Below are 12777 nucleotides of genomic sequence, written 5' to 3'. Positions count from 1 at the left end.
TGTATCCTAAGAGAAAACATGGGGCATGGGTAGGGGAAAGGATTCTCCCAGTGGAGGCTGGTGGCTCTGATGGCAGTGGGCTGTGGATCCATTCTGGGTTTCAGTCAGAAGCAGTCAGAACTCTAAAGGAGCCATCCAAGGCACTGAACATATTTTGTGGATAGGATAGCTCCATTAGAGTTCTGACTGGTTCTGACTAAAACACAGGGTGGATTAACTGCCCCACTGAAATAGGAGCCACCAGCCTCCACTGGATTTTCTTATCTAGCAGTCTGATCTGGAAAGAAATACCACTTACTTTAAATCCCACTCACTTCCAAATACATGTGATTAGGCAATAGCCCAAGGCCCTTTCCCAATTTTTAAAACGCATTTTTTTATTTAAGAGATGAGTTTACAAACCTGTGTCTCTTGAGGCATGCCAGGATCATCTAGATGGGTTCCATGGATAGCGCTGGAGTAAAAGCTCATATACCTAACGAAGTTATATTGGCATGCATCTTAAACATGGGTAACTCGTGTCGAGGTGGAGATTTTGGCTTGCAGATTATGCCTAAGTGTATTGGAATGACTAGAACCTGCATTAGCATTGCAAAATACCCCTATGAAGGAGGAGGCTTATAGACAACACAGTGCAATCCCTGCTCTTCCAAGCTGCCTCCATAAGAGAGCATCAGCTGCTACTGCACATGGCATGGTTTTAGCATGCTGATTTAATATTTACAGAGTGCCAATAAAATTTTTATGACGACAGCTGGTGGTTCCTGTGGTAATTTATAAACAACAACATTACACAGACATCAGGGAACTCTGAGAAAGGTTCTGCATGGGTATATACAATATTTAGGGATGTCAGATAGAAGGTTGTTGTTTTTTCCAGACAGGAGAAGATTTCTGATTTGGTTTTTATGGATTATTGCAGAATACATTGCTGAAAGACCTGCTACCATTAATCTGAACAATTGATACTAACTTTGTAGAAATCATATTACATGGATGCTTGCTCCCTATAGGGCTCGTATAGCTTGTTTGTTTTAAGAAACAACCTGTTTCTCAGCACTCAGTGCCAGTCTTGCCCCGACAAGCATCACTGTCACATGTCTTTCGTGTCAGGGACTGTCACAGACATCTACTGGATAGTGCTTCAGACATCACTGTAGCACCTCCTGCTACCCCCATGCCATTTTTTATAATCTTTTATTCTGTTATTTTCATCCCTTTTAGTGGGGGGAGGCCTCTTATTGTACTGGAGTTCATGAGCATCATCCTACGCTGCCTGTGTACCAGCACCCACCACCAACACAACGGGGAGCTAGCAGTTGTTAATGCAGCCTGAAATAAGCGGAAACACTTGTTCCCAGAAAGGGGAAGGTAGCAGAACTTGCAGAAGGAAGCTTCATTGACCTGTCCCAATCAGGAAATGAGCATTTCCACTTGTTTCTAGGGTTCCTTCATGACGTGCAATCTCCCTCTTGTGCCAGAAGTGGGTTCTACTGGTACAACACGATCAGTGGGAGCGCAGCAGCCTTGTTGTCTCCTACAATTAAATCCTGCCTCCATCCCTCATCAGCAAGGCTACTACTGCTCCTTCCATTACATGGGACACAAGTAACACTTCATGTAGCGCCAGTGCAGTGTTAAGAAAAAACAGGATTGAGTCTCTCATTCTCCAGGAAAGACTCATAGTCTGTGCAACTAATCTCAGTTTGTACTAAAGAGCACCAGACGCAACCAGGTGAAAAACATCCGGGCATGCAGCATCTCTCATTATTTTTACTATGAACACCAAAGGTCAGTGATGAAGCTCATGTCATTCAAAAGCACTTCCCACTATTTAAAAGAAGTGTTGGTTCAAAAAAAGCTACAATTGCACTAGCTTCATGTTTCCCATTTTGTAGAACAGACTAACACTCTCAGCTGTTGCAATACAGATTTTCTTCTAGAGGTGGTTTTTCCAGAAAATTTTGGATCAGGAAATTTTCTGCTGCCTAAAATTAGTGGAGATCTGATTAGTATGTTTATTTGACTTACATTTAATAAACAGCCCCACGCCCCACACCCAAGTATGTCATGTTAAGCATGTCAGTTGTTCCAACAGCCAAAAGTAGTTAAACTGAAATAGCTGGGGTAGAAAATCAATAAAGTGCACTTCTGAGTAGTTTAAAGGTCATATTCAAAGAAATTAAATGTTTTATTTGGAAATTATTTTTTTACTGGAAATATTTTTTATAAAAATAAATATTGAAGAAATATTTTAAATATTATAAAATATTTAAAATAAATATTTATTTAAAATAAATATTTTAAGACATATTACTCAATAACAAGCATTTCCCTTACATGATTTAGATTTTAAGGGGAAAAAACTAAGGTGCTGAAAACTGTTAACAGATTAACACGCCTGAAGAGCTATGCACATAAATATATCTGTTGCCTAGGGATAGTCACCCGACAAAAAGTTAATTACAAGTTTTATTTGAGATTTGATGAGCACTGTATCAATTCCAGTTGCCCAAGCGAATATTGTGTCCATTCATTACATCATTGAGGCTGCAATCCTATACCCATTTACCTGGGAGTGAGCCCTATAGAGCTCAACAAGATTTTCTGAGTAGATATCTATTGGATTAACATGAAAACAATGAATTTCTATAAGTGGGAAATTTTCCACAGAAAAATATAATACTAGAAAAATTTCCATCCCACATCAGTGGAGCAATTGCTAAGAGGTCTACTACCTGTCTATAAACTGAACACCCCAAAGAAACACTGCCCAAACCAAGCTTCCTAAAGTGAATAATTTCTTACCCTAGAAGTAATGTTTAGAAAATGTTTCTTCTTTCTTTTATTGTTTTGGTGGGATGTTGCAGCATGTGGGGAGTGTTAACCCTTCCCTTCCCAGCTGCAATCCCCTTGAAAATGTCTCTCTGAAAGGCAATTAAGATGAGAAAAAAAACCCCTTCCATTGGCACCAGGACTCTGCAGAATAGATCGGCGACCCTGGGAAATAAGGTGAGGGCCCTTGCAATACCCCTAGCCAAACTAAGATTTATTTGTTACCTTTATATCTTCCCTTTCCTCCAAAGACCCAAGATGATGTACATGATCCTCCTTCCCCTCTACATTTTATCCTCAGAACAACCCTATGAGGTAGGTGAGGTTGAAGTGAGTGACTGGCCCAAAGTCACCCAGTGAACTTCATGGCTGAGTGGAAACTAGAGCCCCCGTCTCCCCAGTCCTAGTCCAACACTCTAACCACTACACCAGGAAGAAGCAGCTGGGGGCACATACAGTCTTTGACATCTTGGAAAATGTCCTGAATTAACTTTCACTCAAGGCAATAAAAACAACAAATATGAGCCTTGTAGCATCTTGGAAACTAACACAGTTATTATGGCATAAGCTTCTAGTCTATGAAAACTTTTGCCATAATACATTTGTTAGTCTTTGAGATGCTACAAGACACTTCGTTATTTTTGCTGCAACGGAGGGCTATCCCTCTGGAAACTGTTACACACAGCAATGCCTCCCATATTAGCCAGTCACTACCTTGCAATGCCATTGCATCATCACCATCATCAATAATTCAGTCGTCTTCAAATTCCCACTGCCAGGAATCTTTTTGGAATCATTTTATATCTAAATACATTTTGTGTGTGAAATTAATGTATGGTAAAACAGACATTACTAGAACTTACCATTGTATGCTAATTTGTAAACAAGCCCAATTCATTGTTTATTATCAGGCTACTTTATATAAGTATGTGGATGTATGCAATGAACATGAAGCCAGAAATTGTTCAAATGTTTTACCAATGTAGAGCTGAATGCCACTAAAACATATATTGCATATTACAGCAGTCACAACTTATCCAGGAAGTACATCTTTACCAAATACATATTACAAGGCATGGTGATCTTTAAACTGCCCATTTCATCTGTTTAAGGGTCTGTTTAGACTTCGGCTGCAGGGCAGAAGTCAGATTAATTTAGAGTGGGCATCATGCCACTTAGACAGATGGGGTGACTTTTTGTAGCCAAGAGACTGTGTATGTTGCATCAGTTATGGGTGCTCAAGGCATAATTCCCAGCTGGGAGCAGTGAAGCTGCTGTCCATTCTGCACTGTCCATGGCAATTAGCCATCAGATTGTCTTTGGTCAGAATTCATTTAAAATATTTATTTTCACAGCCATGTAAGGGAATTCGCTGGACTTAGACAATGTTTTGGCAAATTGTGCTTGACTTTTTTGATTTTTTGTCAGAGAAGAAAACTTTGCGAAAATTTTGAGATACAAACTTGTTTGCTTATTTTGGATTGCTAATATTTTGTGAACTGTTTTCTGTAATTTCATTAAAATCTTAAACAGCAAAGAGCCTTGTGGCACCTTAAAGACCAACAAATTTATTCTGGCATAAAAGCTTTCACTCTTTTGTTGTTTTTGTTGCAACCGACTAACGCAGCTACTCCTCTGGAAATTAATATCCTACGGTCAATAGTATGTGGGTATTTAAGATTACTTAAAACAAACCCCTAAACACAATTTAGGGCGCAATCCTATGCATGTTTAGACAGAGAAAAGGCCTACAACTCCCAGCATGGGAGTTGTAGGCCTGTCTAAACATGCATAGGATCGCACCCTTAACCACTTTACAAGCAACAATCACGTGGGGATCTTATCCATTCTTTCCGTACCTGTTTATGAGTGAAGTGGAACTGTAGTTTGCATTATTATTATGAATGAATGCATTAGTGATTATACTTGCTCAGGATTAATATGATCCACAAGTGTGATTTTCTGATATCTCCTCACACCATGTTGCACTCATAATGCACGGTTCAGATGCATTCGTAGTTGGTGGCTGCACAAACCTAAGAAACGTCCCATTGCCTTCAATGGGGCTTATATCCTAATAAGTGCGTTGCTGCAGTCAGTATTCCACTTCACGTCGATGACTGCACACGTGGTATCAGCCATTCCGGCTTACTGACCGAAGCAGACAAGGATCTATGCTTTTTGTCTAACGTGGCGTTCGTGGAATCTTTCATCCCCCTTGACAGTATGCAACATGTAAATGTGACCGTTTAAAAAGTGTGTTATTCAGGAGCTCGACGGTACGCGTGACAGGCGCTAGAGCAGCAGCAGCAGCCTTTTTAAAGCACTTTGGGTCCGCAGGACCAGAGTTTGGAAGCATCTTCAAAGAAGCGCGCCGTTTGCAGGTGGCGCCCCACTCTTACTCGTTGTTAGCCGTCTCGCTAGGCTCAATGGGGCTTACTCCCAAGAAAGGGAGCGCGGGGCTGGATCTTTACTCTGCACGCCCGAGGGTCACGGAGGCTTTTCCCTACTTCCAGAGCCCCGCTCTCGCCCAAACACTTCCAACCAGGGATCGCCCCGCAGCGAGGGGATCTCTCCGTCGCGGCTCCCGCTGCTGGGACGCCCGAGAACGCGCCGGGAAGGCGCAAAGCGGGCGGCCGCGGGAAAGGCGGCAGCTGGTCTCCTCCCTCCCAGCGCGAGGGCGCGCCCGACCGCCGGCCGGCTTCCCCGGGCGCGCGTGCGCAGAGCGGCTGCGGAAGCCAGAGCGGCGCGGCGCGGCGTAGGTGAGGGTCGGCGGGGCCTCCCACCGGTGAGTGAACGAGAAGAGAGCGACGCCAGGCGCCGGGAGGCGGCGCTGTTGCTCGGGCGCGCTTGCCCCTTCCCTCCCGCGCTCGTGGGCGGCAGCGGGGGCGCCTGGTGCCGAGGACTGCGGGGCGGAGGGAGAGGAGCGGGGGCTTGGCGGCGCTGGCTTGTCCTCTTCCGTCTCCGCCGCCACATGGGCCCCCTGGGCCTCTCCTTGGGGCGAGGAGCTTCGGCTTCCGCCCCAGCAGGGCAACGTTCCAGCCCCCGCGGGGAGCAGGGGCCCAGGGCCACCCGGCGCCTGCCTTCTTCCAAACCTTGCAGCTGAGGAGGGCTCCAGAATCGCTGCACAGCCCCTGGGATGATCGGGAGGGCATAAGAAGAGCCCTGCTGCTGTTCAGACCAGAGGCCTGTTTGGTCACAGTGGCCAACCAGCTGCCTGTGGGAAACCCACACGGGAGACGCGTGCAGTGGCACTGTGCGGTTCCCCAGGAACTGGCGCACGGAGGCTGGCATGCGCTGCCTCCGGGAACGGAGGCAATACGTAGCTGTCGTGACTGATAGCCACCAAGAGCCTCATCTTCCATGGAAATCTGACCCACCCAGCTCTGCACCTCCCAGAGTTGAGAAGGAGGCTGGTATCACAGGGGCAGGCAGGCCACATTCAACCATCCTGGGCAAAAACATGCAAGCCTGTCAGGTTCTCCAGGGCCAAGTGTGGAGCTGGAAAGCGTGGCAGGGACTTGCCAGTTTGGCCATTGTTCAGCCAGTGCTCCAGGAGTCTCTGCTGTGCCGTACCCAAGGAAACACCCCCCAACCCTCCACCTTTTACAGGGAGGTTTCTGGCTGGGCTGCTGTGTGGCTGAGGGGGTTGGCTTTGACACAGCCAATGCACTCTGTTAACACCCTTTCCTGCAGGATAGGGAGGTGGGGAGCTTGCTGGTTTGGCTGCTGTGCTGGCAAGGTGATTCAGGCACCTTGGCAACACAGTAGCGAAGGAAGCCTGCTGCTCCCTTTCCAGCTTGCCAACTTGGACATTGTGCTTCTGGATGGGAGCCTCTTTAGTGCAGCTGCCAAAGAAGCCCCTGCCTTTTGCTGTAGAGTGCCGGTTTGGTCTTGTGCAGCCAAGAACATCCCAGTGTCTCTGCTTTGCACAGGGCAGGCACCAGGGTTGAGTGAGCCCTAGACATAGTGATGGGCCCCTGCCTGGCATTGCTGCTCCCGCCATGAAGCCCTTGGCCAGCGCTGCTGCCAGTCACTCCCCCTCACCCCACCCCTTGTGTTTATCCGATGGCAGCATTTGGATAGGAGCAGCAGTTTGGCACTAGGCAGCCGCCATCTTATATCTCAAAATGCAACATGCCCTCTTGGCTTCCATTCAAAAGTACTGCCACTTCTATGTGAGCATGTCCAGGGGGTCTGATTGGGAACAATACCATTCAGAGGGCCCAAGGGCTAGCAACAGCAGTATCAGGTAGGAGCCTAATGGCTGTGGAGAATGTTGTGGGGTAGGCGGCAGCCCCACTGAGTTCTGCTAGGGCTTGTGGGCCTCAGCAGCTATCTGAGTACGCCAGGTGTTGGACCTGCTAAGGAGCCGCCAAACAGAGCCCGGCCTTCCTTCCAGCCTTGGAGCTAGGGAGTGCTGCCCAACTGCCAGGACAATCACTGCCCACATCTGCAGTTCCCAGGTTGGGAGAAAGGCTGGGGCTTGTCACACTTGCCACTGGGTGGCAGTGTTATGTGTGGGTGTCCTGTTAATAACTCCTGGAGATGCAACTGCTTCTTTATTAGGGATATATGTTGCGTGTTTGCCTGCTTGCCATAGAGGTCTGGCATGTAACACACACAATAGTCCTCCACTGCCCTCTCCCAAATAAAGAACAATGCAAATGGACATGTAACGTTATAATATTTAAAATTATACTAAAGAATTACGCTGCAATATCTCATTTATTATCTGATCTGTTAGTTCAGTCACAGGTTTAGCCTGTCAGGTGGGTTCCTCACATGAACAAGATAACATCTTTCAGGTTCTAAAGTACATTTGGCAGATGTTGCAGATGATAGTGTCTGATATATATTGGATGGCAGTTCTGGTTCCTGTCCAGCTGTGAGAAGTACTGATGTGTCTTGCTGTTTCCATAGTCTGGTTAAGTGGTTGGATCTATCAGGTCAGGTACAGGCAGTCTGAACGGTTTTGCAAGGAAGGTAATTCACTTACCTGCTCAATGTGGTAATTTAAGGAAGTTTCATCCACTTCTTTAAGCAAGAGATTGTTGCTCATCTCTCACTTCAGTACCACTGACATGATTGGCAAGATACCAAGTGTTTTATTTCTGAAGCAGTTGGTTCAGTGGTAGAACACGGTTGCCCAAGATTTATGATAACACTTAACCAACCCAATGAATGAATGAACCTGTGATATGTTGTTTGAGCGAGGTGCCCTCAAGGCTACTTCTGTCTTTTCAGGTGAATTGTGTAGTCCTTTGGCATCTGTAATATGTCTACAATATGTGACTGATTCTTTGAAGAACTCACTTTTATCAAGGTTTACCATATTCTTCTCATCTCTTGAGAACTTATGCCAGATTCTTCAGATGATCCTCATTTCTGGACCATGTTAACAACGATGATATCTAGATAGTACCTACAACTGGGTGTACCTTGTAGTCCATGGTCCTTTGCCAAATTGCAGGTTTAGATGCCAAATACCAATGAATTATACTGGAACATTTTCAGAAGCAGTGGTTGGAAAGTTCCGTGGCTCCTCCTCTATTTCCATTGGACATAAGCTTATGCCAGAGTCTGTTTCCTAAATGTATTTCCTCTGGCTAATTATAAGAATCATGTTGCCCACTTCAGTCAGCTTTAGTCATTCTAGTCTACTCTTAGCCACTGCCTGTCCAGTAGCAATTGGAATTTGTTAGACTTTCAAAAATTTGGGTTTTGATGCCATGAGTCAAAGTTATACTGGCCTTATTTTTTACCAACTGCTCAATGCCCTGCTGAAAAAAGTATTGGCATTAGACAAGAGTTATTTCAGCATCTCTTATGAGCTGGTCTTCTAGCGCACTTAAAACCTTGGTAGATTTCTAGACCAAATTAATATCCTTTAATCAGTTTAGTTGAAATAGTTCTGGGCCCTCTTTAAGTACAACATACAAATCTAGGTTATGACTCAGCATGGTTATCTTTTTTCCTGTGTGTGTATGTTTTCAGCATACCTGTTTAATTAATTGCATGCTGCTGAAATTTTCATCAACACTTTTTGAAGAGTAATTGCCAAGCCTGTTTGATCTTGAAAATTTCCCCTTCCACTCTGAGCATTACTCATATGGGTTCTTTATTTCCATCTGTTATTCATACACTGTTATACAAGCATTACTTAATATAGTCAAGAGAGCAATCCTATGGCCCGCTAGACAGTGTCTAGCGGGCCATAGGATATGCTCATTTCTGGGAATCGACCTCAGAGCCCACCCTCGGAGGTTGGTTCCCAGAAAACCAACTGCCCCCTCGGCTGCGCTGCCTCAGATGCAGTGTGGAGAAACCCTGTCCTCCATGCTCGCAAGAGGAGCACAGAGTGACTGAAAAGGGGCGTTCCAGGGGCGCATTCTGGGGCAGAGAGAGCAGAGCTACACGTACGACACATCCTATGTGTAGGCAGTCGCCTCCGAGGTTGGAGGGGGCTGCCTATCTAGTTAGGATTGTGCCCTAAATCATAGACTAGTAGGGTTGGAAGGGTCCTGTAAGACCATTGAGTCCAACCCCCTGCTCAGTGCAGGAATCTCAGTCAAAGCATCCCTGACAGATGGCTGTCCAACTTCATCTTGAATGCCTCCGGTGTGGGAGAGCCCACTACCTCCCTAGGTCATTGGTTCCATTGTTATATTGTGCTGACAGGACATTTTTCCTGATGTTCAGCCGGAATCTGGCTTCCTGTAACTTGAGCCCATTATTCCGTGTCCTGCACGAATAATGCAGGACTCGATCGGGGATGATCGAGAGAAAATCCTGGCCTTCCTCTTTGTGACAGGCTTTCAAGTACTTGAAGAGTGCTATCATATCTCCCCTCAGTCTTCCCTTCTGAAGGCTAAACATGCCCAGTTCTTTCAGTTTCTCCTCATAGGGCTTTGTTTCCAGTCCCCTGATCATCTTCGTTGCCCTCCTCTGAAACTTTTCTAGTTTGTCTGCACCGTTCTTAAAGTGCGGTGCCCAGAACTGGACACAGTACTCCAGATGAGTCCTAACCAGTGCTGAGTAGAGGGGAACTAGTACTTCACGTGATTTGGAAGCTATACTTCTATTAATGCAGCCCAAAATAGCATTTGCCTTTTTTGCAGCCACATCACATTGTTAGCTCATATTCAGCTTGTCCCCCTCCCTGCTCTCATCTGCTTCTACAGCATGTACATTACAGTGCCCTTCCAGCCTTTTCTTACAATATTTGGTGACGAAGGTAAAATATTTCCCCTTTGTCTTAATGTCACAGCTCTGTAGGACCAGTGCATTGTGGGGAGCCCAGCCAAACTCCTGCAGCCATTGCTGGAGTGCTAGCACAGTCCAGTAGTGCAGCTGGCCTCTGGGAGCACTGGCAACAATTCAGCTGTTGACATTTAACACCCTCTGCCCTGCCTTTTCTGGGTGGCTGCTGCAAGTATTGAGACCCAGGAGGGAAGAAGGCTTCAGTAGTAAATAGGCCTAATTTTTTCTTCTTGGTCACTTAAGTGCAGCAGTTTTCCAGCCACTGATTGCCTCCAAATCTGTCTAGCAACTGGCTGGAGTGGCCTTCCTCAACCTGACTCCCTCCAGATGCTTTGGACAACAATTCCCATCATCCCTGACAACTGGCAATGCTGGGCTTATGGGAGTTGTAGCCCAATATCTGGAGGGCATGGGTTGGAAGAGGGTGAGCTAGAGCATGTTTGTTCCTTGTATCTTTTGCTGGAGTTAGTACTTCAGTCCACAGATCTGTGCATGCAGCAGCAGACTGTATGCACAGAACTGCAAATCAGGATATCTGCATGTTCACCTATGGAAAACATAGGTTGGACTTAGGAGGGGGGTGGCAGAAGGTAGAGTAAGATTAGAATGGGGGCCTTAGTTCAGAAAGTTTGAGGCTTGATCACTCTGATCTATGCTAGGAGAGAGACAGAAGTGCAACCCTGTTACTTCTCCTAGATCCCTCATCAGTCTTTGATACCATCAGCTTTAGTGCCCTTCTGGACAGGCTTTCTTGGTTAGGATTCTGCTTCTACTTGGACGACTGTTTCTAGAAGGTGGTGCTGGGTGACTACTCAGCTGCTTGGCATTTGAGCTATGAAGTTCCACTGGGTTCCATTCTGTTTCCCAAGTTCCTTACCATCTACATTAAAACAATGACTGAGGTCATCCAGCGTTTGGGAGTTAGGCACCATTAGTCTGCTGATGACACCCAACTCTATTTCTCTTTTACATCGGATTTAGGTGGAGCTGCGGAAGTGCTGAATTTTAGGTGGAGCTGCGGAAGTGCTGAATTGGTGTCTGAAATCAGTAATGGCCTGGATGAGATGCAAGAAACTGAAGCTTAACCCTGACAAGATGGCGGTTCTGTAGGTAGGTGGTTTGTCTGTACAGAGAGATGAAGTTCAACCTATTCTAGATGAGACTGTACTTTCCCTAAAGCGGGATGTTGGACCTTTTTCAGCCTGAGGGCCAAATTCCATTTCGGAGAAGCTTTGGGGAGGGGTTGCATTCCAGGGGTGGGTAGGGCCAAAGGCAAAAGGTGTTGGGGCCAAAATACAAAACATACCAGCATATTTAGTTTAAAACTCCTGGTGCCACTAACTTTGGAGAGGAAGTTCAACCTTTTAGAATGGGGAAGAAACCATGCAAAAGCGAAGAAACTGCACGAAAGCCAGGAAACCACCAAATGACTGGTGATTGGGGAAGGAGGTGGGGAAGGGGCATGAGCATCTGGGAAACCCTGGAGGGCCAGATTGGAACCTGGCGAACCAGAGGTTCAACACTCCTGCCCTAAAGGATAAGGTTTGCAGCTTTGGGATGCATTTAGATCCAGCTTTGTCATTAGAGGTCCAAGTGGTCTTGTTGGTATGGACTGCCTCTGAGACTCGGGTGTCAGTTACATCCATTTTTGAACAGAGATAGCTTGGCCACAGTTGTCCACCATCTAGTAAGATCTAGGATAGACTACTGCCATGCTTTTCATGTGGGGCTGCCATTGAAGACTGTTCATAACTGACATGTAGTGCAAAATACAGCAGCTAGGCTATTCACTGGAACTGGACATTGGGAACATAACTTGCCAGTATGTAAAGAACTTCAGTGGTTCCTTGTTCATTTTTAAACACAATTCAAAGTGCTGGTGTTCACCTTTAAAGCCCTATACTTGAAGGAATGTTTGATTTCTTTTCATCTGCCTGTGGATGGAGATCATCTCAAAGACCCCCCAGCTGTTAAGGTAAGGCAGATAGTGACTGGAGAGTGGGTCTTCTTGATTTTGACACCTCACCTTGGAAATTCCCTTCACAGGGAGTCTCACCTGACACCTACATTGTTGTTTTTTCAGGACCAGGCAAATAGCTTCTTATTTTTACAATTTCCATTTGTTTTACATGCTGTTAGAACATTGTTGCTTTATCATTGTATTCTGACACTGTTTTATTCTTTATTGTATTTTATATTGCTATATATTTTGTAAACCACACTTGGACCTGTGCGCTGAAGGGTAGTATAGAAAGTCCTAAATAAATAAAATAAATGTTTACTCACTGAGTTTAATGGGACTTATTTCCAAGAATGTGTGCATAGGATTGTGCCCTTAGTGGAAAACAGGGTAAAATGGAGGTGGGGGATTAGAAGGAGTTGGTAGTCTATCAGTTTACTTAACTGGGGAAAGTTGGTTCTGAAAAATATTAACTCTTAGTGTTAAGTATGCTGATGTGGGCATGAATGAAATTAAAGGTCATGCCCTGATTTCCATAGTCATATTTGATTTACTAGTATGTATCCAGTAGAGGCAGCTCTTCTGTGAAAGACCAGCTTGCTTGATTTAAAGTGCTTTAACCTACTTGCCTCATGTATGTTGCTTCCTTCATATGCAATATGGCATAAATCGGGATGAGTGGGTTCTGATAATAGCTTGGGAATGTTCATAATATTGCT

The 12777-nt window shown here is 45.5% G+C and overlaps 1 protein-coding gene across 1 annotated transcript in view; it reads left to right on the top strand.

Annotated features, from left to right (window-relative positions):
• Positions 1 to 5543: 5543 nt before the first annotated feature.
• The window catches only part of ZDHHC21 (zDHHC palmitoyltransferase 21), a 49996-nt gene continuing 42762 nt past the window's right edge, over positions 5544 to 12777 (top strand). Inside the window, exons 1-2 of the mRNA XM_084834527.1 lie at positions 5544 to 5623; positions 11080 to 11208. The gene's annotated coding sequence lies outside the window, so the exon portion shown is untranslated. The remainder of the gene's footprint in view (positions 5624 to 11079; positions 11209 to 12777) is intronic.

The sequence above is a fragment of the Heloderma suspectum genome, chromosome 2, assembly GCF_057233095.1.
Source record: "Heloderma suspectum isolate Gila_16-S chromosome 2, 16-S_ref, whole genome shotgun sequence".
In the NCBI taxonomy this organism is placed as follows: domain Eukaryota; kingdom Metazoa; phylum Chordata; class Lepidosauria; order Squamata; family Helodermatidae; genus Heloderma; species Heloderma suspectum.
This window is presented reverse-complemented; position numbering and strand designations above follow the sequence as displayed.